The sequence below is a fragment of the Anolis carolinensis genome, chromosome 2 (assembly GCF_035594765.1).
Source record: "Anolis carolinensis isolate JA03-04 chromosome 2, rAnoCar3.1.pri, whole genome shotgun sequence".
NCBI lineage: Eukaryota > Metazoa > Chordata > Lepidosauria > Squamata > Dactyloidae > Anolis > Anolis carolinensis.
The window spans coordinates 281,059,653-281,087,303 of NC_085842.1; the positions used below are offsets into that span (position 1 = coordinate 281,059,653).

Genomic DNA, 27,651 nt, shown 5'->3' on the forward strand with positions numbered 1-27,651 from the left:
AGCAAAAAAGAAAGCAATCCCCTTTAATATTTGGCACCATTTAATAATCTGAATGATGGGAGCTCTGTTTCCTTTTTAAAAAGAAGTTTCCTTCCATCCAAAAACAAAAATACAGAACGTTGTCTTGTTCTAAAATTATTCTTGGAAATTAACTTTTTAACATTGCCGTAAAAGATGATTTTCCCTTGGCTTTTTAAAAAAAGTTTTATTATTATTATTTTTGGCCGTCTGAAAGTTATTTCATTTTGCCTTCTCTATAGGAGCAAATTTCAGATCAAGCTACTGATTTGATCTTTTCCAATTGAACTTAACAGCGTGCTTTGTGGAGAGGGTAATTCTATGTTCCTTTGCCAGAGCTGACAAAGGTCTGGTTGTCAGTGATACCTTTTACAGCTAAATTTACTCCAGAGTGACAGGAGCAGGTGGGACAAGGCCTGCCAGACACTTGTGCATGGAAATCACGCATCTTACAGGTCAACAGCGAAGGGGAAAAAGCCCCTGCCTTTGTAGCAGAGGGTGAGTGAGGCAAACAGGACCCAAACTGGGGGGTTTCTCTTCAAAGCCAGCTGGTCTGGCTTTATTCTACAGGAATTTTTTACCTGTCAGTTTAATCAACGGAGCCCTCAGCAGGTGCTGACGGGGACATCTTCCTGGAGAAGAAGGGCACTGGTGAGTTTTTATATATAAAATGATTTTTAAAATATAATTACATAAACAGATAGACAGTCAGGATCTGCTCATTCTGTCCTAGTGCAGTGTTTAGGACAATGATCCAGAGGAGAGGTTTTAAACATTTTACTTTTAAAGGAAATGAATTTGGTAGCATGCACCTTTTGAGTAACTGCTTTGAGAAAATAAACTTTCCCAAAGAAGGTCCAGACTTCTGTTACTTTTTTAAAAAGGAACCTTGGAAGACTTAAGCACCGGGAATATATATCTTCAAGCATGCAGAAGAATTCAGTGGGAGGAAAAGAATATATGTTTTTCCCAGTCACCTCTCAGAATTACTTTTTAAAACTTTTGAAGTAAAAAATGAAAACAATAAATAGTATTTTTGGTCATGGTTTGTATTGATCACACTGTATATTGCCGTCTTGTTTGACCACTGACCAGTCCATTTTTAGAATGTCCTTTTAATACTACATCAAAAGCTAACTTTTCAAGGAAATGTGTGTAAATATGGAAGGCATTTTAATTTTTAAAATGTTCCGCTTACTACTCAAAAGACAGTTGTATGGAACTCTTGCTGATTTTGCCAGAAGAAGAAACTGCATTGTGAAACAAAAGTAATGCAGGAATATAACTGATATTTTTTACATTGCTATCATTTAAAGTCCAATGTGTGTCTTGCTGTGTGCACAGTTGTTAACTTTGTAATGCCACCAAGCCTCAGCTGTTATAGACTGCAAAGGAGAACATGTTTCAGGACAATCTTATTTTAATTATTGCAAAGACGTGGGAAAAAAAGATCAAATGCGAAGCCATACTTTGGGACGACAGGATTTTTTATGATGAATTTCTGTTTTCACAAGCTTGTGCTTTTAACTGTACTTCATAGCAGTTCTTGCAAACTGTCAAACAAATTGAAAGCATTTCTGTAAACAAGTAATCAATTTTTGTAGGGGTTTTTTTGGAAAGCCCAATACTAAGTCTATATACAAAACTGAACATATGAAATTACTTTTAATAACCAGATTCCATACTGACATTTTGCCTGGCATGAAAGTTTAAAGAGCTCTCAACAACAGATAGATACATTATGACATTAATTTGGCACCGGTGGTTGTTCTGCTTGGAAAATAAGAATGTCTATTCCCGCAGTACAGAGATTTTTTTAACTAGTACTGTTTGGAGACTTTAAAAAGGTTTTTCATGAGATTTGTGTGTTGTCCTTTCTACAAAGTATAAAGTCCGTGGAATATTGATTTCAAGAGTTATGAATCCTGTTCTTACAATTGTAGACTTAACCCACTTTCTTTTGAAAGTAAACTTCTTGTTGTTGTTGTTGTTGTTGTTGTTATTATTATTTATACTCCATCTTTCCTCTCCACAAGGAGACTCAAATCTTCTTTGTCATAAAACGTTAGTGCTTAAAATTACAGACTTGATCAGTTTGTCTCTGTTTCTGTCTTGTCGGTTTTTTTAAGTGAAGTGTATAGAACAGCTGATTTGTCTTTATATCTGTCTTAAAACCATGCAGCTGCCCAGGCCAAATACCACAAGCCCAGGCATTTGCAGAGAGACTTTATGATTTGTTAACTGCCACTGAAGGTCATTAATTCCATGCACCATCAAAATTTTGTTCAGGGGAAAAAGTATAAATAATAATATCTGTAACTCAACTAGTCCTTCAAGAAAACTAAACATCCAAATGTTGAAGTTTCCTCTAATCTGAACCTAATACTGCAGTCTTATACACCCTTAAGTGGAAAAAAAAGTTCCATTGAACACTGTTGGTCTAACATCTGAGTACATAAGCATGGCATTATGCTGCACTTCTATAGAACTATATACAAATATGTGGATAAAACTGAATATCTAGCACACCAATCACTTCTTTGTCTAGAATGTCATTTATACTGTGAATGATCCTATAATCAGTTCTTTGGAAGTTTCATTGCATTCATTATTTCTATACATATGCAGACAATATATAGCATTAATGTTTAGCCTCACAAACTCTATCATATCCATTCTCCTGAAGAATTAACAATTCTAGAATGTGTTGTTAAAAAAGAGGTTTTTTTAATCTCTGAAAAGATTCAAAAGTTTGGCAAAAATATTAACTTTAAACTCTTTTTAAAAATAAGATAGTCTGCTTTCTTTTTATGGAACTGAGGCACCTGAGCATCTGTTAAAGTGATTCATTTAATTAAAATCTTGGTAAATAGGGTTTTTTTCCTTCAGTTCCTTCTGTTTTAAAAAGTCAACCTATTTTGTTTCACCTGAAGTAGCAATTTTTAAATGACACAATAAACAGATTTTCTTCTTCTTCAGAATTGGTTATATTTGAGACAGTTACCTGTCTTTATGTTGATTAACCTTTCTTACCTGCTTTAGACGCTTGTATCATATTAAATGACAACCTAAACATACAACTGGATAATAATGAACTGAAAGGTTGACATTAAAAGAATGTTTTCCTGTCGGTAAATTTACATCCCTCACAAATAGTACCAGTACTCACATATTAAATTATTTATAATCCCATAGAATCAATCATAAATAAGATAATAATGTTAATACAAAAGGTCTACTTTGGTGCTTTCCAATGTAAATGAAACATATTAATTTCACATAATAGTTGTGTCTATATGGGGTCATAGAAACTTAATACCTGCCCACCAGGAAATTGAATCCAATCCTTCTCTAGCTTTGCATGAAAAATGCAAAAAGGATAATCCAGAAACTTATTTGCTTGTATGTTATTACAGATTTCTTCCAATTTTTAATCTTGAGTCTTTGGCTATGTAATACCAATTTGATACGTTATATCTGATATTCAGAAGACATATGGTGTGTTGTAGACCTCTTCTGGCTAAACTATATGCAAATCTCTCATTCCTATCCATGGGATTTCCATTTGAGAACTTCCCAGTCCATTAAGTCTTTCATTGCAAGTTGTTTTCCATAACACCACTTTAGATATTCAAAGAAATATCCATGTGAGATCCATAAAATCTTTTTGTGGGATTTCATACACTATTATTTCAGACTTTCCTGGTATGAATAGTCTTGTAGGTTTGTTCTTATTAATTCCTCTGGTTTTAGAACATAACAAATATTGTATCCCATTTTAGAGAAATTGTTTTTGAACTCACGTAGACTGAGAGAATTCTAGAGGTTGTCGTCCAAAAGGTCTCTTTTTGAAGCTCTGCACTTCAGTTCAGTTTTCTACTACAAATTTTTATTGCAAAAACAACTTTCCGTCACTTAATTTTCCATGTTTAGTGATTTGTTCAAGCATCAGATTTTATTTCTACATTAAACATTGAAAGATACAAACTACCTGTTTCTTCAGTCTTATGGTTTCATGCCATATAACAAATGGAAGGGACGGAGCAAAGCCAATTCCAAAATATAAGCACAGCTAAGTGCCCTTTTTGGTAACAAGAACAGATATACATTAAGAAACAAATAATATAAAAACCATTTTAAAAAATTGAAAAATTCAAGAGTGAAAAGAGCCAAAAATCAAAGCGTTGTTTGGGAAACTGTGGCATGTTTTCAGATGGCACTTCAGTGTATTGTCTTGGTCTTCAAAACTATTTTGCCCGATCCATGTAGGCTTCCAAGAAAAACATATTGGGGTGCAAAACTATTTATCTGATTTTCCACAGAATTTGAGGCAGCATTCATAGATAGTGGTAATGAAATCACAGAGAGAGAAATAAAAACAGGATCCTTGCTGGTGGGGAAATCTATATAGTAGGATGAAATCAAGTTCATGACAAAGCTCATGTTTACTTTTGTCAACATGTTCTGACGTTTGTTTTAAGTCAATACCAGTGGATTGTATTTTTTTCTGGTTATATCTAGAAATATTTATTTGAGAAATGATTGTATGCCCCAAACTGTCCATTCTGTATTGCTCACCTGAAAATAAGTGACTTTCATGTTCATGAGGCTTAAGCAGGCATGTATAATATCACACTAAAATTGCCGGGGGGGGGGGGGGGGGGAGAGAGACCTATTGTATAATGAAAGTTTTAAATGGCCCAAGTTCCTTCAGTAACTGCAATTGAATGTGGTTAGCTTTAAGCATTCCTGAAAAATGACTAGAGATTTTAAAAATATAATTAATTTAGTTCTGAATAATGTTTTGTGTGTGAGAGAGACAGACAGAGAATTTTACTTTCTTCAGAAGTAAGTCTCAGTGAATTCAATAGAGCTTGTTCCCAGCTAAGGGCATATGAAATTGAATTGAATTCACCTCTAGGTAAGAATGCTTAGAGTTGTGTACTGCTTTCTCTCATAGCCAACAGCAATTCAGAAGAGAGAGGAAATTCAAACACAGTGGCCATAGTTTCAATGCGAGTTTATAAACAGACACACTTTCTAAGTGTGTGTGTGTGTATTTATTGCATGAGAACGTAATGCATTGTGGCTATTACGATCTATATATAAGCATTCACCTGTAGATTTTTAAACCCATTTTGAATGGTAGTTCTCATACTCAGTTGTACAGATAAGGAGACTTATTGTGTGGGAAATGTGTGGCCAGGAAAGGTAGTGTTATAGTTGGAGTAGTGTTTCAGCATGGGCATTCCCATTTGCTCTGTTCTGTTTGGAAGAAAAGGAAAAACTTTGAAAAGTTTATCTTTTGGGCTATGACTTTAAGATATCCTGAACCAGCTACTGGGCATATTAACGGCAATACTCTAGTAGTCTTACTCCTAGAAAATTAGCTTTTCAAAGCTCTGGACAGAAAAGCTTCAGTTAGCCCTTGTTTTTACATCAGTATCACATGCACCTTGCCTCCATGTTCTTATGGCCCACAGACTATTATATATAGTAGTTTTTGCTGCATTGTTACATTGACCTGATTTACACCTAAAATTTTGTGTCAGGATAGACTTCCTGGTTTTTTACACACCCCGTTCTGTGTTTGCCTTCATTCCCAAGAGTTTGTGTTGTGTACACTGGTACTAAAGGCTTTCAGAGGTCTCCAATGCTGCCTTGTTTTCCTGTTACAAATATATCTTACCAATATTGAAAGTTTTGTGGTTTGCAAAGTCATGAAACCTTACAGCAGTAAGGGGTTTTGTTTTGCAACTCATCTCACCTTTAGAGACAGCTGTGTTTCAGGACAGATTTTTTATTAGGCAAATACACTGCTGAGCAGGGCCCTAGTAGGAGTTACACTGAGCTCTAGGAGGACTTCAATGTAAAAGAGGGGATGGGAAATTCTGTGACCCCTTTCTCAAAAATAGTTTTTGAATTCCAGTACAGTAGAGTCTCACTTATCCAACACTCGCTTATCCAACGTTCTGGATTATCCAACGCATTTTTGTAGTCAATGTTTTCAATACATCATGATATTTTGATGCTAAATTCGTAAATACAGTAATTACTACATAGCATTACTGCATATTGAACTACTTTTTCTGTCAAATTTGTTGTATAATATGATGTTTTGGTGCTTAATTTGTAAAATCATAACCTAATTTGATGTTTAATAGGTTTTTCCTTAATCCCTCCTTATTATCCAACATATTCGCTTATCCAACGTTCTGCCGGCCCGTTTATGTTGGATAAATGAGACTCTACTGTACTTCTTACTGGCATTGGCGCTATGCCAAGGACAGCTGGGGTTGCAGTTTAACACTACCCAGAAAACTACAAAAAAAATCATTTTTGCTGGCAAGGATGGATTGTTCCTATACAAGCCCTTAGTCATTGTGGTTCTTTTCTAACTCTGCTGAGCTCTCGACATAGCTCCCATGTTCTTCATCCCTTGAAATGTCACCAAATGGGAGAAGCAGAAGAACATATGATACTAGCCATGATGGAATCTCTATCCAGGCTGACACCACAGTTCCCACCAGTGAACTCTGGAATAATTGACTCTCACCAGTTTGGTTTTGGTGTGGATTTTTTTTTTTTACTGCAACCAAGTAGTAGCCATGCTGCTTCGAGAACTTGTGTCTAAAGATGCTCAGGTTCTACTAACAGGGCACAGGAGGCTTTTTGCAGAACTTTTCTGTATCCATTTTCAGTTCCAAAGTTTAACTGTGGATCGTGTGAAGTAGCAGGTTGCTCCTTGTTCCAGAAAGCCAAGGCTAAGACATCTTCCAGACCAGGCCTGCACAACTCATGGCCCTCTAGGTGTTTGGGACTCAGACTCCCAGAAGTCCTAGCCAGCTTATCCAATGGTTAGGAATTATGGAAGTTGAAGTCCAAAACACCTGGAGGGGTGCAGGCTGTGCAGGCCTGGTCTAGACTAAAGCATCCTCTTCTTTGAAACTAACAGGGTAGTGGAGGTGAATTTCCCCTACAGCAGGTTTAGGAGCTTTATGTTCTGGGTAGTCTCACAACTGATACTTTTACATGAAAAAAGTGCTCTAGATTAAAACAGTCACCATCACCCCTAAACCATCTAAAGAACTTTAGGCTATAAATTCATTTCATGAATAGCACTGTTTAATCCTCTGCCCAACCAAGGTTAGGAACAGCATGAATGAACTGAATCCCCTTTTGACCTGCACCACTTTTGACCCCACAGTGTAAAAGAATAGACAGGTGGGTGACCTAGTTACTCTGTGTAAAGCTTGGGAATTGCAATACTAGAAACATGGTCTTTCCATGAAGATATCATTATAACAAGTTGAAGTTGATGGTTTCCATATCAATGGGTGGTGGATCAACTTTGGGTTTTATTATGAACTTTAAAGGAGCCCCAAAATACATTCAGCACCTTGGGTAGCTTCTTCAAAGTCCATTTTTAAAACTAGACTAGAACATGGGAACCACTAGTTACCACTGACTAATTGTTTTTCCAATAAGTTTTTGATCCATTTTTGTTCCCAGCTCAGTTCCCTCACCATTTTTCCCCATTGCTGAGATCCACAAAATCAACTTTCCTCTTACAAATAAATAATAGAAAGACATTTAACATTCACACTTACAACAGGACAGTTTGAAAACAATTAAAACCACTAATGTAAACTTGGGTGAAATCGATCATACCCACAAAGTGTGAGTAGGAGGCAGCCATGTTTATAATCCCTACAAATGAATTCTTGCCACTGGATCTCAAACACAACTATGACTTGTCAACAGCCTTTCAACTACATCCACATAAAGTAGGCCTTTACAAGTGGTGACTCTGGGTTTGTCTGAATAAGTCCTAAATCTAGATGAACAAATCTAATGAAAATTGGTTAAAACAATGTATGGCACTGTGATTTTTGCCTCCTATGAAATGCTTGGGTTTGTAGTTTGGTGGGGCACTAGAGCTCTCTGGCTATGAATTCACAATATCTTTTCCTAAATTGCAAATCCCAGAATTCCATGGGATGTGAAATCATAGAGTAATGTGAAAGGGCCTCAAGAGACAGGGAATAGATATCCCAAATATCAAAAACCATAAAGCTACAGTGTTTTCCTGGAAATATAGAAGAAGACCACAGTGATCATGATCATAATACTGGACAAATCAGGTTGTCTTTCATGAAAGATGGAACCTTTTGTGCTTTACTTTTTCATTGGCAAATGCCCCATTGAACACAATGAGACTTATTTTTGTGGGGGGGGGGGGGGGATTCCAGGAATGCTGGAAAGTTTCTGCTAAGGAAGCAGAAGTTTGAGAGACTATTTCCTAGAAGGGGAAGATTCCCTTATATTTTTCCACCACTTTTCGGTGCTTGCAAAGTGATGCTGGCAGGCTGCTGGAATATTCAACTGCTAACACTCAGGCCATGGAAAATATACAGCTTTTAACCTCCCAAACTGTAACGACATTTCTGAGACCCTTCTACACTGTCCTTATATCCCAGGATTTAATCACAGGTTATCTGTTTATCTCAGATTATATGGCAGTGGAGATTCATATAATCCAGTTCAAAGCATATAATCTGGGATCAGATCCCGGGATATAGGGCAGTGTAGATCCAGCCTAAGGCAATGGGACCACTAAAAAAAAGCCAGAGGAATATTTTTATGAGCTGGTGACTTACAAATTCCCCCTTTGTATCCAGTGACACAGAATGGGAAGCTGCTTAAAGCCAAATAGGCGTCAAATACCAGTAAAAACTTGTCTGATTGGCTGGATCTACTCACACCAACAACCAGGCAGATAAGCTGCTGCTGTCAAAGTGTGCATGTGCCGCTTTCAGCTCTTGGTATCCATTGTGGTTTGGTTTCAGGATCCCTGGGGTCCAAAATCAGTGGGTACTCAAGTCCCTTTATACTTTGCTAAAATGGCGTCTTTTACATAAAATGGCAAAAATAGATTGTTGGGTTGCTGTGAATTTTCTGGGATGTTTGGCCATGTTTCAGGAGCATTTTCTCCTGACATTTTGCCCACATCTATGGCAGGCATCCTCAGAGGTTGTGAGGTCTATTAGAAAGTAGGCAAGTGAAGTATATGTATCTGTGGAATGGACAAGGTGGGAGAAAGAACTCTTGCCTGTTAGAGGCAAGTGTGAATGTTGCAATTGGTCAGCTTGATTATTTATTTATTTATTTATTTCTACCCTTTCTACCCCGCCCTTCTCACCCAAGAGGACTCAGGGCGGCTTACAGACTGGCAATTTATGCCGATACACCATAGTACAATAAAATAAACATTAAAACAGTTATAATATACAATATACAAAATTTAAAATAGTGCAAAGTGCTTATGCCATTCAGCCACCAGACCTTGTACAAAAACCTTATTTCAGACTTGATTAGCATTAAATGGCCTTGAAGCTTCAAAGCCTGGCTGCTTCCTGCCTGGCGGAATCCTTTGTTTGGAGGTGTTAGCTGGCCCTGATGGTTTCTTGCCTGGAATTCCCCGGTTTCCCCTGCTCCCTTCCAGGTAGGTAGCAGCCAGTTCTTTCTCCCACCCTGAACATTCCAGATATAGGAATCACATTTGCCTAGTTTCCAACAGACCTCACAACCTCTGAGGATGCCTGCCATGAAAGCCTTTGATCAGGCATGGGCCGACTTGAGCCCTCCATCTAGGTGTTTTGGACTTCAACTCCCACCATTCCTAACAGCCTCAGGCCCCTTCCTTTTCCCCCTCAGCCGCTTAAGCGGCTGAGGGGGAAAAGGAAGGGGCCTGAGGCTGTTAGGAATGGTAGGAGTTGAAGTCCAAAACACTTAAAGGGAGAGCCCAAATTGGCCCACGCCTGCCTTCGACAATAGAAAAATGGATCACTTTTTGGATGTTTAAAAATCTTTTCAAGCCGTATATGATTATTGAACCCACGGGTGCAGAATCCGTGGATATACGATGGTCATGTATGCAGTCAGCGCCCCCTATCTCCCCCAATCCTGCTCCTTTGGTTTGCCTGGAGAGCTGCCTTCAGCTGTTCCGGCAATGGAAAGAGGAGAGCTGATCCCTAGCGCGTGGGTGTCAAGGGAGAGCAGCCGGCCAGATCCTTAAATGGCTCTTCTTCGCTGGCGGACTGAGAAGCGCGCAGAGAACGACCGGGAGAGCCACGCATTCATTGCCCACTCCTTCCCCGCCAAGCGGCTCCTTCGGGAAGCGGAGCCTTGCGTGGGCTTTTGTGTCCCTGCGCGTGCGGATCCCACGGAGGGGGCGAACCCGGGGCCCCCGCCCGCCAGCCAGCCCACCCACCCGGTACCTTCGCCAGAGGAAAGGCAGTGGGGCTCCACCTCTCGCCACCTGTCCTTCGCCCTGCCCCGCTCAGATCCACAGTCCGCACCGCGGCGGCTCAGAGAGGCAACGGCGTCAAGCCTCGTCCCGGGTCTGCCTTCGCGGCAGGCAGGAGGGGAGAAGGGTCGAGGGAGAGAGAAGCCCACAAGCCATAGGCTTTCCTTCCTCTTTAAGGGTTTCTTTAAAGTCCCTTACCTTTGCAGACGGCGCAAGGTAACGGCGCTCCATGCAGTCATGCCGGCCACATGACCTTGGAGGTGTCTACGGACAACGCCGGCTCTTCAGCTTAGAAATGGAGATGAGCACCAACCCCCAGAGTCAGACATGACTGGACTTAACGTCAGGGGAAACCTTTACCTTCACCTTTGCAGACAGCAAAACCTGTGCGACTTCGACCTCTAAAAGGCATTCAAAGGTGGCTTCTAAAGCAGCCATGGGCAAACTTTGGCCCTCCAGGTGTTTTGGGCTCTAACCCCCACAATTCCTAACAGCTGGAGGACCAAGGTTTGCCTGTGCCTGCTCCAGAGCCTTGACTACTCTCAAAAAATAGGGGAAGTTTTGCTGCTGAGCGGAATAGTGCAAGGATCTTTATTTATTTGTTTGTTTCAGTCTCCAGCCTTTAACAGCTGTCCTGCCTCCACTTAGCAGGGCATCTGACATCTAGGAGGTGCAGCTTTCCCCCTCAACGCCTTTCCATGCCTTGGGGGCAACTTTTTCTCCTGAATGCCTGCCTGCCTGCCCTGCAGCAGAGAAGAGTGCTGGAGTTCTGCCAGCAAAAGGGTGGCTGTCTTTAGCGGCACACAAGCTAAGAGCACTCTGGGTGTACCATTCAACCGCCATAGGGACAACTGGACATTCTTTCTCAAGGAGACACCCATTTTCGTGTTATCAGGCATGTGCTGCCATGTCTTTTCAGCAGCCAGTAACAAAGGCACTCTGCTTCCCCCCAGTGCACACACGTGTGACATTCTCCCCTCATTCCCAAGCAACACACACACATATACCTATGTCTGTTATGGGTTTCTTACACAGATAACATTTCCTATTGTACATCCTACCTGTGTGACTCAGAGCCTTTTGCCATTCACATATTTATAATTGCTACCTTTTAAAAATTGGCCTCATCACACTAGAGCTTGGATCCACTTTAAAAACACTTTAGGGAGGGGGCTTTAGACAGCTCAGTCAGACAGCTCCTGGGCCTCACCAAACTACAAACCCCAGAATTTTGCAGGAGGCAGACTGGATTGAAAGTGGACTCATGTTCTTGTGTGATTAGTGCATACATCATCCAGCATTCCTGTAGGAGTTTACCCTTCTCTTCTGTTGCCATGATGTCTGTATACTCAAAAGTAAGTCCTGCTGTGTTCAGTCAGGCTTAGGGTAAAGGTAAAGGTTTTCCCATGAGAGTAAGTCTAGTCGTATCTGACTCTAGGGGTTGGTGCGCATCTCCATTTCTAAGCCAAAGAGCCGGCATTGTCCGTAGACACCTCCAAGGTCATGTGACCGGCATGATTGCATGAAGCACCATTACCTTCCCGCTGGAGCAGTACTTATTGACCTGCTCACATTTGCTTGTTTTTGAACTGCTAGGTTGGCAGAAGCTGGGGCTAACAGCAGGAGCTCACTCCACTCCCTAGATTCAAACCGCTGACCTTTTGGTCAGCAGGTTCATCAGCTCAGTGGTTTAAGCCGCTGTTCCACCGGGGGCTCCTCAATCAGGCTTATACGTATGAAAAAGTCAAACACACAGGATTCCAGCTTCAATTAAAGATGTAACCTGATTTGTCCCATATTGTTATCATGGCCGCTGAGGTGAGGTCTTCTTGTATTGTTTCCAAAAAAAGAAGCTGTACTTTCACTCTTTCATCCTTTAAAATAGGGAACACACACTTGCAAACCATTCTGAAGTAGGTTTGCACAATACTGCACAATTGTATCACTATGAGGCCATTTTAACCACCATAGCACCATCCTATGATTTGCAGTTTTGTTGTGGGCCTCCAAATAATTTATGATTCATGATGTCCCTAAGGCAAACCTATAGTATTGTTTTCTTGGCAACCTTTGTTGAGAGTGGGGTTTGCCACTGAAGCTGAGAGAGTGTGAATTACCCAAGGATACCCCCTGATTTTCCATGGTCAAGTGTGGATTTGAATCCTGGTTTCCTGGAATCCAACATTCAAACCACTATACCACATAAGCTCTCATTGACAGTTTAAATAGAGATATTCAGAATATTTTGCCAGCCTAAAGCTCTATTAAACTACAGCTTTAAGATGCCATTATGTCAGTCAAAGTAGAATCATAGTACTGCATTTGTTTAGTATGAAAGTGCCCCAGAAATTAGCAGTTTATGGCTTTCCAGAAACAATTGTACCGTACATTTTATGATTTAAAAACCCCTGTACAATTGACTATGAGAAATGGGACCAATTGGGGTTGTAGTTCAACAATATCTGGATAACAGCTGTGTCCACTCCTGATCTAAGGGAACACATAGAGTTGATTTCGGTTTAGATAACAAAGTTATCTAAAAAGAGGGGGAAATTATGAATCTCCACCAACTACATCTCAAAACGGCATTATCTCTTTGACATTCATCCTTGAACCTAATTCCATCCCCTCCATCCTTGACTCATGGTTGATTCCTCACCTACACCACATAAGGATTATAGGATCCAGAATTTAACCCTCTCGGTATTTCAGAATGTGTTGAGGACTCTGGGTATGTCAGAATATTCAAAGATCAGTCATCCTATGAAAATGGCCATGCCTACACATCACCCGCCACCTACAATAGTTCTCTGCATACACTGTGTCTGCACAGCTGCACTGAAAGGTAGGAGGAATTAGTTATCTTGCAAACCTTTCAAGTGGCCTCCCCTGCGGAGGAGGAGAAGTACAAAAAGAACAAGCAAAGCAGAACACAAGTCAGCAATATATTTTTTAAAATGTGGGGCTGCAACAGTTGGCATATTTTGACATAGTAAGGGGCAAATCAAGTGAATGTTGATTCTAGGATGACAAAGGTGTTGTTCCAAATATTAATCCCATTTAGAACAAACCCATGGAATCAATGACATCTATGTAAGTGTAGACTTACCTTTCTGCAATTAATTCAATGCTTCAACATTATAGTTGGGACTAACAACAATGGGATTTAGAGGAGTGTTGTAGAATCATAGAATCATTGAGTTGGAAGAGACCGCATGGGCCATCCAGTCCAATCCCCTGCCACGCAGGAAAGCACAGTCAAAGTATCCCTGACAGATGTCCATCCAGATTCTGTTTAAAAGTTTCCAAGGAAGGAGCTTCCACCACACTTCAAGGCAGAGAGTTCCACTGCTGAACAGCTCTTACAGTCAGGAAGTTCTTCCTAATATCAGGTGGAATTTCCTTTCCTGTAATTTGAACCCATTGCTCCGAGTCCTAGTTTCAAGGGCAGCATAAAACAGGCCTGCTCCCTCTTCCTTATGATGCCTTTTCACATATTTATACATGGCTATCATGTCTCTATAGATATGTCAATTCATTTAAGCAATACTATTTGTATGTGGAATTACTGCTTTTCAACATTTTTACAAATGGCTGTATGTTTTGACAGGAATACTATGAATAATCCATCCATTCTGTGAGGAACATGGGAAGCCAATGCTTTGTAATGTCCACACTGAGAGGCAGCCACAAGGTTTTCAAGCTCTAGTCTTTCCAATACTTGTCAATAGGGGCAAAGAACTAACCCTGGGAACTTCTACATGAAAAGAATGTCTCTTTCTGCTGTTATCGAGCTAACACAATAATAAAACATTTACTCAAATAAAATGCAGTTCAATTTGTATAGTTTATGCCACCAAGAATAATAATAATAATAATAAAACTTTATTTATACCCCGCCACCATCTCCCCGTGGGGACTCGGGGCGGCTCACAATGTTACAAAAGTAACAGCACAAATACACCAGCAATATACACAGTTTAAATTAAAACACAAGAAGATAATAAAACAGAAGTTAAAACAAAGGTTTATACAGCAGTAATAATATCAAACAACCACCAATGCCATTCAGTCAACTTCAAAGGTGTGTGTGTGGGGGGGGGGGGGGACTATAGCAGTAATATAAGATAAAATCATTAGATTAAAATACCCCGATGAGAGAAACCTAATAGCATTCTTGGAGAGGTGAGGGCTACCACATGCATCCTAGACCCCTGCCCATCCTGGCTGGTGAGAGAAGCCAGAGGGGGATTGGCCGAGTGGGTGAAGGTGGTGGTGAATGCCTCCCTTCGGGAAGGCATATTTCCAGCAAGCCTGAAATTGACTGTGATCAAACCGCTGTTGAAGAAGCCATCACTGGACCCCACTCAATTGGAGAACTTTCGGCCTATTTCCAATCTCCCCTTTTTGGGCAAGGTCGTGGAACGTGTGGTGGCCGCACAACTCCAGGCATTCTTGGTAGATACCGATTTTCTGGATCCGGCACAGTCTGGCTTCAGGCCGAGGCATGGTACCGAGACAGCCTTGGTCACCTTAGTCGATGATCTACGCCGGGAACTGGACAGGGGGAGTGTGTCCCTGCCGGTTCTGCTGGACCTCTCAGCGGCCTTCGATACCGTCAATCATGGTATCCTTTTGGGGCGCCTCGCTGGGATGGGGCTCGGAGGTACTGTTTTGCAGTGGCTCCGGTCCTTCCTGGAGGGTTGTTCCCAGATGGTGTCATTGGGGGACACCTGCTCGGCCCCACAACCATTGACTTGTGGGGTCCCGCAGGGTTCAGTACTGTCCCCCATGTTGTTCAACATCTACATGAAGCCACTGGGAGAGATCATCCGGAGTTTCGGGGTCCGGTGTCATCTGTACGCAGATGATGTCCAGCTCTGTCACTCCTTCCCACCTGTCACTAAGGAGGCTGTTCAGGTCCTGAACCGGTGTCTGGCCGCTGTGTCGGACTGGATGAGGGCTAACAAATTGAAACTGAATCCAGACAAGACAGAGGTCCTCCTGGTCAGTCGTAGGGCCGAACAGGGAATAGGGTTACAGCCTGTGTTGGACGGGGTCGCACTCCCCCTGAAGACACAGGTTCGCAGTCTGGGGGTTCTCCTGGACTCATCGCTGAGCCTGGAACCCCAGGTCCCGGCGGTGGCCAGGGGAGCCTTCGCACAACAAAGACTTGTGCGCCAGCTGCGCCCGTTCCTTGGGAGGTCTGACTTGGCCACGGTGGTCCACGCTCTGGTTACAGCTCGTTTGGACTACTGCAACGCCCTCTACGTGGGGTTGCCTTTGAAGACGGCCCGGAAGCTCCAACTAGTACAACGGGCGGCAGCCAGATTAATAAATGGGGCAGCTTACAGGGAGTGTACCACCCCCTTGTTAAGCCAGCTCCACTGGCTGCCGATATGCTACCGAGCCCAATTCAAAGTGCTGGTCTTGACCTATAAAGCCCTAAACGGTTCTGGCCCAATCTACTTGTCCGAACGTATCTCCTCCTATGAGCCAGGAAGATCCCTAAGGTCATCTGGTGAGGCCCTGCTCTCGGTCCCGCCTGCCTCACAGGCACGGCTGGTGGGGACGAGAGACAGGGCCTTCTCGGTGGTGGCTCCCCGGCTGTGGAACACCCTCCCCAGAGAAATACGACACGCCCCAACCCTTCTGAGTTTTAGAAAAGCCCTGAAAACATGGCTATGTGCCCAGGCTTTCGAAGATTAAATGGTAAAGACGACCCCGGACTGATTTACGGCTACAGCACGAGGATTTTGGAGGAATGGATTTTAATCATATGTTTTATATTTTTATATTGTTTTAATTGTTTTATTGGATTTTCATTGCTGTTTTAATTATGTGTAGGCATTGAATTGTTGCCAATTTGTACGCCGCCCTGAGTCCCTTCGGGTGAGAAGGGTGGGATATAAATGTTGTAAATAAATAAATAACATAAATTCAGAATAGAATTATAGTGAGGCTGGTCTCATCTTGAAGCTGTGCCATAAATATTTCTCTCCCCCCCCCCCAAAAAAAAAAAAAAAACAACCCACAGGCCTGGTGTATGTGTGTGTGTTTACACTCTTCACTTCCTCTGTTTCTGCCTGAAGACAATAATGGAAGTTTACTGTAAAAACAACAGAGAGTGGGCACCTTAAAAACCAATAAATTTATTCTCTCTTGAGATACAACAAATTTATCAATCTTCAATAGGATTGTAAATCTTTGTAAATGTTCTTCCTGACAAGAACAAATACTCTTGCTATTTTTCTCCTTGCTAGGAAAAAGTCATTGACAACTGCACAGTATTCAAAGACCGTGGTTTGGTACTTATTCCATTCCAGAAAGAAAGAAGGAAAAGAAAAGAAAGAGCATGTGGATTTTCTTCATTAAAAGAGCAATATTTCTATGCAGAAAGCAAGTCTTTCTTGATATAATTTGATCAGAAGCAATGTTTGCTTCTTCCAAGACTGAAAGAGTGAGACTTGCACAAGATCATCCAATGGGCTTTCATGGCCATACAGATTCAACCGCTGGTCTCTCATAGTCCAGTACCACATTGAATAGGTAAAGGTAAGGGTTTTCCCCTAACATTAAGTCCAGTCGTGTCTGACTCTGGGGGTTGGTGCTTATCTCAATTTCTAAGCCGAAGAGCCGGCATTGTCCGGCTCACATTTGCTTGTTTTTGAACTGCTAGGTTGGCAGAAGCTGGGGCTAACAGCGGGAGCTCCTCTTTCAATTTTTCCTCCAAGGCAATAGAAAAACTGGAGGAAGGGAGTGTCATTATGCTTGATCCAGAAGCACATTTACAATGGCCCATGGTGAAAAGAAGCTATGACAGTGAAAGCCTGGTTGAATTTGGTGACTCTCTGGCCACTGTAACTCTGAGCAGCCATCAGTGCCTGCACCTCAGTTTCTAGGAGGAAGAATTACTTTAGATCAGAGCTATCCTTTCTTACAACAATAAACACAAGCAAAGTCTTGTCATTGCTGTTACCTGCTATCAAATTGACTTTGACTTATAGCGATCCCATGAATGTGAGATCTCCAAGTCACAAAACCTTAACAGCCTTGCTCAGGTCTTGCACACTCAGGGCCATGGCTCCCTTTGATTGAGACTATCCATCTCAAATATAATCTTTCTCTTTTCCTTCTGGTTTCTAACTTACTGAGCATTGTTTTCTTTTCTAGCAAGTATCTTCTCATGATATAGCCAAAGCATGATATTCTCACTTCTCATCATGGCTTCTAGGGAGAGTTCAGGCATGATTTACTTTCGGACCATTTGTTTGTATTCACACAAAATGGAGGCCCTATTGCCAATACAGTTGAAGGTTGTGGCAGGCAGACTTGGCTTATAATGGAACCCTGAGGTTCACCAACTGGAGTCAAATGCAAAAGACATGCACTTTGAGTTAATACTGAGCCCAGAAATTCATCCTGAATATCAGAAGAGAAGTTTACAGTCCCTTCACTCAAAAATCCATACCAGGTCGCTCCATGCAGTTCACTTCAACAGTAAAGTTTTGGGCAAAGGACTAGGAGTGAGTCATATTATTGCTTGTATTGCTTAAGGAGGGGAAGGGTCAAGAAAACCTTGTTGATATACTGTAAAGCATTGAGAAGTCTGCCAGTAAATCCAGATCTAACTTCTGCCCACCTCCTGCAGCAGGGGGTTGTCTGTTTTTCTTTGCTTTTGATACTCTGTTCCTGTTGTCTGCTCATACAATACTAATACCAAAAAAGAAACACAACTATACTGACTGAGGACATTTCCCCATCTTTCCTTCATATTTGCCACCTGCAGTGATGCCATGATGCTTCTGGGCTAAACGTGTTGAGCACGAAGTATCTGTTCCATATATACTGAACACAGTATACACTTTAAAATTCTGTGTGTATTTATTCAGCATGAAATAATGTGTTTAGCAAATTGCAGTGAGCATAAAATATCTCACATGTGTACATTTTGTTCAGTCTGGCGTTTCAGACTTTGTCTAACTCACTATTATGATAATTCAGCATCTGCAAGACAGAAATTCAAATGGAATTCATGGAAAATGCTCCATTTTTAATGGTGGTTTATAATGTATACTTTCAAAGCAGTATCAACTGTTTGCCAAAAGCTTTGCCGGAACTGTTATTTTCAGATTTTTTATTATTTAGTTCACTAATAGAAACCTACATTTTAATAATGTCTTACTGTTATGCTTTTAAACATTCAAGGTGCCGTCTAAGAGTTGTAAACTGTGAAGTAACTACCATGGAACAGATTAAGTAAAGAACGGAAGGTGGATGATTTTGAACAAAAGGAAGGGGTATGTGGTGAGTGTTACTTTTTTTCATATTTCCATCATTTGGCATGACAAAAAGCTCAATTTATTACTCTCTTTCTTTTCTGATTTAGGGCTCAAGATAAACTCTGCAGTTGTGTGTACTAAAAGGTATACCAGTGACAAAGGTTTCCCTCTAATAACTAATTGTACATTATACCGTTTCAGCCATGGCATGCCACCGTATTTAATATTCATGTGTCACCCATCAGCACCTGCCTTTGAAAAATATCCTTTACAATTAATTCACTCTACCAGAAATTATATACATTTTCGTTCTCCCCTATGGATTATGAAATATTTAAATTACCCTCCTGGAATCTATATCCTGTTATAATGAGATTTTGGGAATTTATATGTTATGTGCAATTATAAAAGCAATATGGATTGAAAGCATATTCTGAATGACTGGAGAACAAATACAGTATTGTTGAATAATCTTGTGGGGTAGATCAATCTATAGCCTCGGTTCCTCTCAGGGTGGGTTGCTGTGGCAACCGCCCCAGCTCCCTTTAAAACATTTTCCCCCTAAAGCTCACTTCAAGAGCTGTGCCCAGCATGGGCCAAGCTTAAAAGCAGACAGATATGGGAAGAAGTGCTTTAGTGAACTGCTCTTTTAAGGCAGGGCTGTGGTAGAGAAGAGCAAAGGGAGGAGTGGGGTGGGGTCAGGGTAGGCACAGAAAATGGAAACCACGTCACCCCGGGGTTAGGATGCAGAAAACGGGGTTTATTTTCAACATCGCCCTGGCTCTCTATAATTTAAATGTCACTTCTATGATGTAAATTGGCAGGCTCATTTCTTTTTTAAAAAATAAACATTTGACTATCATTCCAAATTGGGGAGGGGGAAAGAACCTTGATAATTACTGGAAGGGGATGTTAACTGAGCTCCCCATGAAATAATCATACTTCTAAGGGGGGAAAGAAGCTTGGCTGCACCTCAGCCTTTGGTAAGGTTATGGAAGGGTTGATTATTCCAATAATTACACCTCCTGTTGTGATTTTTTTTTGTTTAATTCCGATGTCAGTTTCAGGTGGAGGACTGGGAAATGGTGCAAGATTTTCTGTTTCCTGTTGCCAGCAGGCCTGTGCCTAACAGGAACCCTTAATATTACCTTTTTGGAAGGAATCCAAAGGGGATTTGCTGCCAATTATTGGCTGTTTGTAACACATGTTTTTAAAATATGGTCTGGAGGTGCTGGGGTTTCAGTGTAAATTATACTGAATGCTAAATGACACAGGAAGATTCTACAGGTGTGTAAAGAGCTATTTTTATTTGTCTACTAAAATGTGACCTACAGAGTTTGGAGAATGAAGGAAGTGATTTGGCTCCTACAAGATTTGTCTGTGAAGGACTGAAAGACCTTTTTAAACAGAGAGGGAGAGGGAGAGGGGCCTTATTCTTTGCTCCGAGATTCTTTGCTCTGATTGAAAAATAATACTAGCACAAACCACTTGAGCACCAGTCCTCAGTATAAGGTCATCTCTATATATAGACTACTCCCTAATAACCTAAATATGTAGATGATGCATGGGACATATGAAGCCACTGTATATATTTCTTTTGGCATGGTCATTCTCAGATTTCAGCCTATTGAGTCAAGGTAGTGCCGACCTTTGCCCTGTCAAACCACTTTTGAGGTTTCACCTTTTATTTTTGCCAACTTTAAATTTTGGTTTGCTTCACTTCTACAGGCTTTGGTTTTTGTCACAATTCTGACCCCCACCATCCTTGTTCCCTGCAAAGTTGTCTTATGTTTTCTGTTTGGAAAAATATCAAGAGGACAGGTAGAGATAAATGAACGTTGCTGTCCCTTTCCAAAAGTGTGCCATTTTGCTGGATTTTGCTGGTATCTAAAGCCTGCAATTAGCTTTCTAGGTGGGAACTGGACTCACCTTGGATCTAGCTTCATGAAAATACACGTCAGGATCAAATGAATTACTTCCAGTGGATTTTCCACTTATTGTTATATTTGCCAGTGGTGGATGTTGCCTCCTTCATAATTGAGTGGTATATCCACTTCAGGTTTTAATGTGAGCGTTAAAGATGTCCAGTGTGCTGAATCCTATCCCCAGAACAGAGAATAGAGTTCACAGATCTCATTTGACCTTGGAAACTAAGCAGACTTGGGCCTGGTTACTACTTAGATGGGGAACCATCAAGAAACACCAGGTTCTGGAGACTATATTTCAGAGGAAGGCAATGGCAAATCCCCCTGAGTATTCCTTATCTTAAAAAAAAACTATGACATTCATGGAGTTGCCATAAGTCAACACATAACTTGTATTCTTAATTTTATTGTAATTTTTAATCTCGATGGATTTTTTAATTTGATGAAAACTGTTTTTTGATGTGTGTGTTTATATTGTAAGCCACCCTGAGTCCCCTGATGGGTGAGAAGGGGCGGGGTAGAAGTGATGTAATAAATAAATAAATAAATAATCCCATACAAACACTGCCATGGAAAAAACCCAGCTGCTTCTCTCTAGCTCGGTGGTTCTCAACCTGTGGGCCCCCAGATGTTTTGGCCTACAACTCCCAGAAATCCCAGCCAGTTTATCAACTGTTAGGAACTGTGGGAGCTGAAGGCTAAAATACCTGGGTACCCACAGGATGAGAACCACTGCTCTAGCTCCTCCACACACCCTCTCAAGGTTTGTTATGGAGGACTAGGAAACCTTCTAGAGTAAGGTTTCGTCACAGCTGAGAGCTCCACGAGGATGGGAAAAGAATTCCCAGTTTTGCTAACATTGGATATAGAAATACCCCATTGGACACAAAGCACAGCTCTGGATTCTTGCCATAGGTTTTGAATAGCTTATACTTACGTGAGAAATTGACCATGCACTTCTTATCATATGAAGACAGTTGCTAATTGCTTTCATATATAATTCCAACTATTCAGATTGTGTGAACAAAAGAATGAGAACTTGGAAATAGTTCAGCAGTAACTTTCTTTGGGCATCATTTTCAATATACATCTATATGAAAGAAAGCTCCTACATTTTATCTATTGGTCTTATTGAGTAACCGACCCCCCCACCCCCTCCCCATTCTCATAGTAACATGCATGCATACATAGCAGAAGGGAAGAATGAGCAAACTATGGTAGAGGCAACATATACCTGTATTTATAGGAAGATGCTATTTAAAGTAGTGGTATGTAATACACACACTGGGGGTTACTATGTGTTCTGGTGAAGGCCCACACTTCAAATGTGACTGACTGGACATTTGGGCCCGGTTGTGTGTGTGTGTGTGTGTGTGTGTGTGTGTGTGTGTGTGTGTGTGTGTGTGTGTTAAGGTCCACATTAAGTCCATGGACCACACCTTGCCCACTCCTGTTGTAGATCAATATAGCCACTTGCACATTTGGATTCCTGTAGTTGAGGGGTTGTTGTGTGTCCTGTTGAGAGCACTTCAAAATTCACTGCTATATTTTTTTCATGTGTTTGTCTCTCTTGAGATAACCACAGATCGAAGGGACAGATGGGCATGCATAGGAAGCTGATGGAAGGCATATCTTCTCCAGTTTGGCTGATAAGAAATAGACCTTGCCCTATATGAATATACACTGGGAAAGAACAACCCTTTTCTGAGAAGGGAAAAAAGACACCTTCCCACCTGTTCTCCTATTCCAAAAGCCAACTGACATTTATTAGTTTGCACATCACAATTAGAGATGGGTGAATCTACAGATTTCAAATTTACTGAATTTCCTATTTCCAAGGTTGCAAGTTGCCATTTGTGCATCAGTTCTCAAACATAGCAACATTTTTTTAAAACTCCATGAAAATCTGCCTGTCTATTTTGTGTGCATTTTTCCTAATGTACAGAGTTCTTTTGCTAGTATTCAGGGGGCTTCCAAACATTTTTTTCTACTATAATGCACTTTTGTGAATGTTTTCCTCTAATACATTTGTTTGGTGTATGTTTTTTGTTAGTATATACATTGCTGTGTGTATCTTGAAAAGTTTACAGGTTTTGACATATAAATTTAACATATTCAGATTAGCTCTATTTATATGAAAATTGTGACATCATATATTATTCCTATATCCCAAACTGCAATACACTATAGCCAAGGTTCCATCAAAAAAGGAATGTTTGGAAAAGAAATTATTTTGAACTGCAGCTCCTTGAAACCTCAAGCAAAGGTGGCTAAATTGCAATCCAGAAACAACTGTTCCATTCTTTGTCATTCTATTGCACCCAACTAAAGAGTCTCTCTACATTTCTACAAAAAGAAAAAATGCTAGATACTGTGTCTATTCCGAGGATGTTCAGAACTATACTTCACCAAGCAATTGATACACATATGATACAGAAGTAAGTGTGTCATGAACAGGGCTCATTCCAAATCTAGAGGAACCTTTGAGGCCCTGATCTTAGATCACACCATCCCTTCCCTTTCTGTTACTTTTGAACTAACTTGAAAGTGGTTGCATTGATATTTCAACATATATACTCTAGTAAAAAAATTGATAAGTCATGGCAACAGACAATAATAATGGAAAGAATATAGAAGATAGAAGTTTTAGAATGAAAGTCTAAGCTTTCATTGGGAGGTATTTAAGAGTATGCTTTACTTTCTTATTAAAATATGTAAGGTTTAGGATAGGTCTATCTATGCTTGTTGGTTGCTCAGTGACATTGGATGTACACTCAAGTAATTAGTAATCAATTTTCATATGTGAACAACTATCACAGGAAATATTATTATCTCATGTAGTGTCAAGTGCAGTGCTGTTTGAATAAGACAGCTTATCACATTCCACCAAGTGACTGTGTAATGCATTATTGAGTGATGTGCCTACATGCATGGGTGATTCAGGCCCTTGAAATGTTTAATTCTGACTAGATATTGAGTAATGTGATGTACACTGTCATTCCCATAGACCAGCCTCTATCTATCACATGCTCTTCAGATGTGCTAGACTGCAACTTCCATCATCCCATTCAATGCAGTATTTGCCGCATTGGATAGAACTGAAGCTGACACCATGTCATGAGAGAGAAACCTGGATTAGGGGGAATCCTAAGGAATGCATGTATTGAAACGTGAAACCTTAAACAAACCAAAGTGCATCAGACCTCATTACGTATTGTCTCACACATTCACAGAGAGGCTTTTTTTTGTGTCAGGAGCAACTTGAGAAACTGCAAGTCACTTCTGGTGTGAGAGAATTGGCCGTTTGCAAGGACATTGCCCAGGGGACGCCTGGATGTTTTGATGTTTTACCATCCTTTTGGGAGGCCTCTATCATGTCCCTGCATGGGGAGCTGGAGCTGACAGAGGGAGCTCACCTGCTCTCCCCGGATTCAAACTGCTGACCTGTTGGTCAGCAGTCCTGCCAGCACAAAGGTTTAACCCATTGCACTATTGAGGGCTCCACAGAGAGTTATGACTGCACTGCACAATTATCTTGTTTCAACATACAGGTTTGAAAAAGAACTCCCTATTCACCATGTAATTTAAATGGTGAATAGGGAGTTCTTTTTCAAACACCCTGTATATAAAAGTGTGGGTGGGTGAATATGTGAAGTATAATGCTGTGAGACAAATGGTAAGTCACACTATGGTGCACACCAGTTAAGGACCAATAGATGTTTTTGATGTTGTGGGTTTAAAATCTGCAGAGTTTCTCTGCAGTTTGCATATAAGATTTTAAAATAGACACTTAAAATGACCCATCAAACCTGTAATGAGCAAAATTGTTGCACTGTTGCTGACACCCAATGTCTCTTCAGTTAACAGAGATGTATCTTCTTACAGAAACATACTGTATGATAAATGAATCACCTTGACTTACTGGCATCATCTCCATCCATCTCCTAAATAACTATTTTCTAAAGAAAATTCTAGGCATGTAACAGATAAGATACAGTATACAAAAATTAAACCCATATGCAAACACACCTATCCACTTAGCTAGCTATCCAATACTTTGACTTAAAAAACTGAACTTGCTGACTGAAAGGTCGTTGGTTCAAATCCAGGAAGCAGGGTGAGCTCCCGCTCTTAGCCCCAGCTTCTGCCAACCTAGCAGTTAAAAAAACATGCAAATGTGAGTAGATCAATAGGTACTGCTCCAATGGGAAGGTAACAGTGCTCCATGCAGACTTGCTGGCCATATGACCTTGGAGGTGTCTACGGACAACGTAGAAATGGAGATGAGCCCCAACCCCAGAGTCGGACTTGACTAGACTTTATGTCATGGGAAAACCTAAACCTTTACCTTCAAATCATTTCCGATCTATGGAAACCCCAAAGCAACCTTATCACAAGGTTTACTTGGCAAGATTTGTTCAAAAGAGGTTTGCCATTGTCATCCCCTGAAGCTGAGGAAATGTGACTTGCTCAAGTTCACCCAGTGTGTTTCATATCTGAAAAAGGATTTGGACCCTGGTCTCTAGAATTGTAGTTCTGTATTCAGACCACAATTACAGGGTTAATAGTGCCTTACAATGATTCTTATTGAAAGGATATTCAATATTTCATATTCAGTTTGAATCTGGACAATTTCTCCCCAGATAGTAAGTTCAACTATTTGATGATTTTCTTTTCTCTGTTCTTTCAACTCTGCAAGTTCACAGGTTTTCCCCCTGGTCACTTTGGTTTTTGTTCTATATATAAAAAGAACACACACATTCTCTTTCTTTTTACATTGTAGGCTCTTATACATGTGCATAACTAGGGTGTCCATTTAGCTCATAGAAATCATTCCTGTGTTTGGCATTAACTTGTCCTATATCCAGACTCTCAAAATGGAGAAGCACGGGGCCATCCATCATTCTTATTCAAGGAATCACATATTCCTCTTTTCCATCCTGTAGCCAGTGGGCAGAGTTCTGGATAAAGACGAGAAAAATCTAAATTTAAACCTCACTACCCCTCCGCCACTATTACACATGCTTCCCCACCATTAGCAGCCTGAAATGGAAATTATCCCAATTGAAAAATTATACCAATTATGCCAATGGAATGGAAATTACACCAACAGAAAAATGGCTGAAATATATCTTTAAAAATCTGAGTTTCATACTCTCTGCCCATCGCCTACGCATCTAGAGATTCATTTCTCTATTTCTTTCTCAGAGCTTGAGAAGATTTTTTTTAACTAGGCCTAACAAACTGGCTGGGGATTCTGGAAGTCATGGTGTGCTCTTTCTCCTGAAGTTATCTTTGAGACCATCAGAACTTAGCTGAAACAAGAAACTCTGCAAGAGGAACATACCATATGCCACTAGCAAATACCATTAAAATAACACAAATTTCACCCTGCCCCACTGGCATAAAACCACCACTTTAGAACAGTAATGGCAATATTAGTTTGTGCTGAATAATAAGTCATCTTGCCTTATCTTCCTACTTACAACAGGAAAAAAGGGGAAAGCCATGGCTGGAGTAATTGACATATCCTGTGTTTGCTTTTTGCACTATGAGCAGATCATGAAAGAATGGGATAAAGTAGGGAAATTAGGCTCTTTTCCCTCCCATTGACAGTAAAGGGATGGAGTTGGCATAAACTTGTGTTTCTTCCAGAGACATTTCATGGAAACAAAGGGCTTAGGGTAGACCCCATTTTCTTTATCTCACATGTCCTGACTATATGGGCCCTATCATGGGCTTTTCCTGGCATGATTTATTGAGCCAAAGTTTACTGTTGACCTTCCTATAAGGCCGAGTGAGAGTGACTTGCCCAAGGTCACCTAGTGGGTTCCCATGGCTGATCATGGAGGGATTGACTATGGGCATATTTAATTGGATATACTATGATCTAAATCTATTTTCATTTTTAAAAGGTAGCTGTATTGGTCAAATAAGAGGTGAAAAGTAGCAAAAGCATAGCAAAGGTATAGGAAAAGTAGCTAAAACAGCTCTTGGCAGTGATTCAACTCTTGTGTTCCTCAGAATTTTCCTTCAATCTGGATATTAAAGGGGGGGGGGGGAAGAGGGAAAGACAAAAGGAGAAAGGAAAAGGTCCCCAGGAAGTATAAACTTGAGCTTTACACATTTTTTCTTCTCCTCCATTTTCCCCCTGAAAACTTCTCGAAAAGTTGTGATGCTTGCTCACTCTTTTGCAACATTGTAATCAGCTTTCATATAAGGATTTGAGAATGACATTTTAAATTTGTTGTGGAAGGCTTTCATGGTCGGAATCACTGGGTTGCTGTGAATTTTCCGGGCTGTATGGCCATGTTTTAGAAGCATTGTGTCCTGACATTTCACCCACATCTATGGCAGGCATCCTCAGAGGTTGTGAGGTCTGTTGGAAACTATGTAAGAGGGGTTTATATATCCGTGGAAGGTCCAGGATGAGAGAAAGAGTTCTTGTTGTTGGAGGCAAGTGTAATGACTTTGATTAGCATTGAAAAGCCTTGTGGCTTCAAGGCGTGGCTGATTCCTGCCAGGGGGAATCCTTTATTGAGAGGTGTTAGCTGGCCCTGATTGTTTCATGTCTGGATTTCCCCTGTTTTCAGAGTGTTGTCCTTTATTTACTGTCCTCATTTTAGAGTAAATCTTTCCAATGCTATTCGAAGATGATTAATTGCAACATTCACACTTGCCTCCAACAGACATGAGTTCTTTCTCCCAAGTTGGATCTTCCACAGATAAACCTCCCTTGCTGAGGATGCCTGCCATAGATGTGGGTGAAATGCTTGGAGAGAATGCTTCTAGAACATGGCCATACAGCCTGGAAAACTCACACCAACCAACATTTTAAATTTTTCTACTAATTTTATCCTACACTGCTCAGAAAAATGTTATAGTAAATAAAATAAATAAGGACACACTGTAACGTTTAGATGTAATCACTCAGTTCTATATACCTTATACCTCCACATTAACCAGGTTACCCATTGTCATTATTGTTAAACAAAAAATAATACAGGTTGAGCATCCCTTATCTAGAATTCCAAAATCTGAAATACTTTTAAATTCAAAACATTGGTAGCTGAAATAGTGACCACCTTTGCTTTCCAATGGTTCACAAACATTGTTG

The 27,651-nt window shown here is 40.7% G+C and overlaps 1 protein-coding gene across 12 annotated transcripts in view; it reads left to right on the plus strand.

Annotated features, from left to right (window-relative positions):
- Positions 1-483: 483 nt before the first annotated feature.
- mef2c (myocyte enhancer factor 2C) overlaps positions 484-27,651 on the plus strand; it is a 216,946-nt gene continuing 189,778 nt past the window's right edge. For 4 of the 12 annotated variants that reach the window (XM_016990934.2, XM_016990940.2, XM_008103032.3 and 1 more), the window contains exons 1-2: positions 486-669; positions 18,536-18,634. The gene's annotated coding sequence lies outside the window, so the exon portion shown is untranslated. Of the gene's footprint in view, positions 670-18,535; positions 18,635-18,716; positions 18,754-27,651 lie in introns of those variants that run through there. The other 8 variants (XM_016990935.2, XM_062972268.1, XM_062972269.1 and 5 more) reach the window with 5 other exon arrangements.